Below are 5,122 nucleotides of genomic sequence, written 5' to 3'. Positions count from 1 at the left end.
AGCAACAAAACAAAACAGGTTTCATTTAGTGACTTTCAAACTTTTTTATTTTGATTGTAGCTTTTTAAAACATTGCTTTATTTATATTACAAAATGAAAAGGGCTTTTAAAGAGAACTTCCCTCCCCCTACCCAGAATTTTCCTTTGAAAGTACAAAGGGAGACTTTTAAAGTACTACTAACTTTTTCAGTACCTTTCTCAAGGAGGGAGACTTGTCTAAGCCAAGTCTTTCTTGAGAGGTTTTGATTCAGAAATTCTGACAAAATTCCTTCTGTTGAAACATTCCCAAGAAAATTTGTTCTAGCTTTTGGTCTGTGGAAGGTTTCTGTGCTTGAGCAGAAAAAGAGACTCCACTTACAGCAGTGATCAACCCGCTGTAATGCAATATAGTAGATGCGTATATCCAACTGTTGCCTCCCCTCATACCCCCAAAAAGCCTGAAATAAGGGATGAATAAGATGTGGATACCCTTTTGTGCAATTTTTTTAGATGTATGAAGTGCGATGACCAAATATAGGGCTGGGGGTTTTTGTTGTAATGTTGGCACTTTATTTGACAGACCCTACTTTATTTGACAGAAGGCATCAAGTTACTTTACTGTTGCCTGAAAGTTGTAGGAATATGAAGAGTGATGGCTCAAACTCTTTGGCCTTCTGATCAGCATGACTGAGATTTCATAGTGAAATATGACATATTGTGCCCTTCAAAATGAAATTCTAGATGAAAGTGGTGTCCTGAATGGGCAGGCAAGCATTTTATTCACTTCACAACCTCCCATGAGTTTAATGTCAAAGATGAGATTGTAGTTTCAGTTATTGTTGAGTTAGGTCAGTCTTTACAGTTAATAAATTTGATGATCCATCAGATTTGAATGGTCTGAATTCACAAAAATTCAACAGACATGTAAGGAAATGTAACAATATAATCCCTCCCAATATGCCATCATCTCGATTCTTATATACTTGCATGCTCTGCATGGATGCACACATCCACACACGCATCATTTCTATAAACCTCAGCCTTGAAATATGATAGTGTTTCTTGTGGTGGTTAATTCAGCCAGTGCAATTTACTGCACTTGGTATCTTTCTTTTTCCACTGGACTCTTCCCTTCCTTTTCTCCTACCTCAAAAAAAAAAATAAATAAAATAAAAATAAATATATATATATATATATATATATATATAGAAACCAGCATATTCTCAAAAGACTCTTGTTTTCCTGTCAGCGACCAGTATCTTCTTGACAGATTGCCCTAGGGAAAAAGAAAAGCCAACACCAAACCTGACTCTCACAGAGTTCACATTGCCCTCATTTACCTTTTGCATAACAAAAGCTCAGACTATAATTCTGAATAGATGTTTTGTGTAGTTGGACCAGGTGTCTTGCTTGGAAAGAAAGTACATTAAAAGTCAGCAAAATGCCAATTTGCTTTGTTTCAAAAACATTTTGTTTCAATCATTGCCAAGGCCTGGGGCTAAACACTACATTCTGTTTTAAGTGTCTCTATTCTGCAGTCAGCAAGTTTTAAAGTTTTTCTTGTTATTTATCAGAGTACTTGGGCGACAGTCTCACCTAATCCTATTGATCTGGAATTGATTTTAGAAAGGAAAACCTTAGCTGCATAAAGTCATGACTGTGATAACTTGATGCCCACAAAACATTTCTTCCCAATTATGTGCCCAGTGTAAGGAAAGATTAGAAATAGATGTCTGTATTAGAAGTTTTGTTCTTTTCTTGTTGTGTCAGTTGAGTTCATAAACCAGCACCTGCAACGTGTAAGCCATGCATTGTACCGTGCTATTGTTTTATTTAATCAGACTTTAAACAAATAATGTGATTTTATTGCTTGCATGCTACATGTTAGTAAATCACTGGTTTACTGTGGCCATGAGGCCGTGCCTACTTGGCCAAATATACCAAATATCTTCAGATGGAGCTTAAGCACATGCTGAAGTGCTTTTCTGTACTGGGGCCACAGTAAGTGCCTTGTAAGTCCCTGCACCTGGAAGCACTTTCGCACATGCCTAATTTTATGCACTTGAGCAGTCCAAAGGAATTTAATGGAACTACTCATATGTGTGAAGTCACTCTCATATAAGTCTGAGTGATCGAGGCCTAACACTAAGCTGCTCTATCCTGAAGTGTAGTAGGACATCTCCAAGTAAACACATTTTCTTCTTAAGCCTATCGTAAGCACCACAGGGCAGTCACAGCAGACAGAACAGAGAGCCTTTAGCTCAGTATTTTGCTTTAAAAAATGCTAAGTAATGGACAACTGGGGAAAATAAATGAGAAACACAGTGATGGTGTGAGTATACTTCTTGTATCCTCTCCCTCCTCTCCAGCTCTGGCCATCAGAGCTTTAGGGAGATCCTGAGCTGGAGACTGCACTTGATCCATTGTGTATCATAATTCCTGATGGCCTTTCTTTCCCCTTAGGCCTTGGCTTCCACAGCAGCCACTAAAAGAGACTTCCGTGGCTTAAAAAAAGGTGTGGGAAAGCAGTTGTGTGGAAAGAGTGCTTCCTCTGGCACATCCCACACCAGCCTATGTCAGCTGGCTGTATGGGAGGCTGCCACTAGCTCTCGAGTGATGGCAAGCTCCTCCTCCCATCACTTCCAACTACTGGTGTCTCTGTGCATCCCCTTTCCATCACACCTTTCCAACTGTCAGCATCCCAATTTACAGTATTTATTTATTCTCTGTATAGATGCTTGTCCATACCACGCTCTGTGCATCCTTCCTGCACGTACCTGAGATGGGGCCAAGAAGAACTTCCCAATTAAAATGTCTCCTGATAATATTCCCTACGCTTTCTTAACAAGAGAATATTTTTATTTGATTGCTGTGAGAGCTTCCCACAATGGCTCAATTGAATGTATCTTGGCATTTCTCACATGAGAAAAACTGTGTGAATGTTGCTGGCTTTAGTCTGACAGGAACGAGAGTCTCTTTGAACAGCAGCTGACTCATCTGTATCCTGTGACTTGTTTAAATTTCATGGTGAGCGTACCACGTTTATCACTGGAGTTGTGACAAAACTTGTTACTGGTGATGAATGAATAACTGAAGAAAAATTCACAGATTTTCTCCTAAATCCAACAGCTAATTTCAGTTTGACTGAGTTTCCAGGGTTGGGCATTTTTTTTCTTATTTGTTAACACTTTGAAGTTCTAGTTAATGCGTTCACTGCAGAACTGATAATTTCAGCTATGCACTGGTCAGTTAGTTACACAAATCAATATGGCATTATTTCTGTTCCTAACTGGATTAACTCTTCAACAAATCAAAACAGCAAATGTTACAGTCAGAGAGGTTCTAGCTATGGCTGTGTGAGTGGCTTAAGTAATACCCTACATGTGATGTTGTGCACTATACCTTGACTGTTCCTCTACAATTGCATGTTTTGAATGAGCATAGTTTTTTGTCGTTGAAAAAATGTAATGTTTTTGAAATGTCAATAGATACTTTGCTGTGTATAACCTGATCTTACCACAATGCAAAGCAAACCTATGAAAAGGGTCCCTATGATTTCTTCTGTGACTGAGTTAGGCAGTCAATGAATGCAGCAGTGATGCACAATTAAAGTAAGAAATGAGTTGAAGCTCTTACCTGTAGTTGACCCTAGAGCTCACACCCACCCGAAGGTGAGTAAAGTAAGTGAAATAACTTCAGCAGGGTTGGGATTAGCCCAGGAGGAGTAGCTGCCTTCTGGTTTGGAAGAAGCTATGGGCAGGAGCCTTAATGTGAGAAGCATGGTGGGTCCAATGCCAGCAGCTTCACTGAATGGTGCTGTCAAACACACGGCTGCTCTGCGAGTCAAATATCCATTCTCATTCACAGTCATCACCCAGCGTTACCCTGACTAATGCACCTCTTTAGCCAAGAGCCAGAGTTTTACTATCACTCCAGTTTGCTCCTAAGAACCTTTCAATTTAAATGTAAAGTGCAATTATGGCATGTTAAGTATTGATTGTTTAAGAACTGCTTTGTAAAGTGTATTAAACAAAGTAGACACCTTCCATCCAACCACCTTTATGAATATGAGAATTCAATATGCTATTATACATTTATTAACACATTAAGTATGACTTGCACATGGCACTCTGTATGCCCTTGATGTTAAACCATATGCTAATACTTAATCTGACAACAAAAGTCTAAGTGATACACGTATTAGCTTGTTCAATTAAACTAGATAACTGTAAAAGCTCTTTAACCTTCAACCCTCTAATACTTCCTGGTGGACTAGAAGAACCATTTAATAACATTAACTTGACAGCTGAATTGTGTGTGCTGAACTCCAGACCTAATCAATTTCCAATCACTGCATGGCATTTTATGCTGCAGGATACTGAGAGGAAGCAAGGTATAAGAACCAAATGTTAAGGCTAGAGTGAATGCACCAGATAGGAAAACATTTTATCCTGGTGAGGGCAAGGGGTGAAGTCATTATTGCCTGTATTATGTAGAGTTAAATATATATACTTTTTAAAAGGAACTGAGAGAATTGCTGAGTTGCTGTTATTCACTACGTTGAGAGAATCCAATAATGATTCCACAGCTTTGGGATGAGCAGAGAATTGGCTCTGTAGTTCTACACCAAGTCTCAAAGAGGTGAGATCTGAACCTGTAATTTACTTATCTCAAGTGAATACTTGAGAGAAGAGCAACCTTACTATTTTCTCCTTATTTATCTTTCTGAGAAAGGACTGGTTCCATTCTCAGCTGGATCTTCAGCCCAACCTCAGATCCCAAGGGGAGGGAAGACTGGCAGTAGCTGCGGCCACAGCACAGCATTTCCTGCAGACTGTCTTAGCTGGCTCTCATTCATCAGGTCAGGTCTCTGAGGAGTTTGTCTTAGGGAAACAGCTTTTGAATGTATTGGGCAGCCCATGTGTGTCCATCCAGTTATGTCCCTTCCCTGGATTCGGACCTACATCCTCAGTCCGGCCATGTACTATGTACCCTCAGTAAATGCTGTTTTTCAGCGTGGAGCTGGAATGTGACATGATTTTCATATTCTTGACTTGAAATCTCTCCAGTCATAGAGAAACAACATGAATTCTGGCCATATCATGCCATACTCATTATCCACAGATAACTTCTATGCCTTTTT

The 5,122-nt window shown here is 39.5% G+C and overlaps 1 long non-coding RNA gene across 1 annotated transcript; it reads left to right on the top strand.

Annotated features, from left to right (window-relative positions):
- The first annotated feature begins 1,211 nt into the window (after positions 1 to 1,211).
- On the top strand, positions 1,212 to 4,841 carry LOC109370240. Its single transcript, XR_004158806.1, has 2 exons — positions 1,212 to 4,620; positions 4,714 to 4,841. It is a non-coding gene; the product is annotated as an uncharacterized LOC109370240 (long non-coding RNA).
- The last annotated feature ends 281 nt before the right edge of the window (positions 4,842 to 5,122 follow it).

The sequence above is a fragment of the Meleagris gallopavo genome, chromosome 1 (genome assembly GCF_000146605.3).
Source record: "Meleagris gallopavo isolate NT-WF06-2002-E0010 breed Aviagen turkey brand Nicholas breeding stock chromosome 1, Turkey_5.1, whole genome shotgun sequence".
NCBI classification, from domain to species: Eukaryota; Metazoa; Chordata; class Aves; order Galliformes; family Phasianidae; genus Meleagris; species Meleagris gallopavo.
The sequence above is the reverse complement of the archived record's forward strand: the minus strand, read 5'-3'. Positions and strand labels throughout refer to the sequence as shown.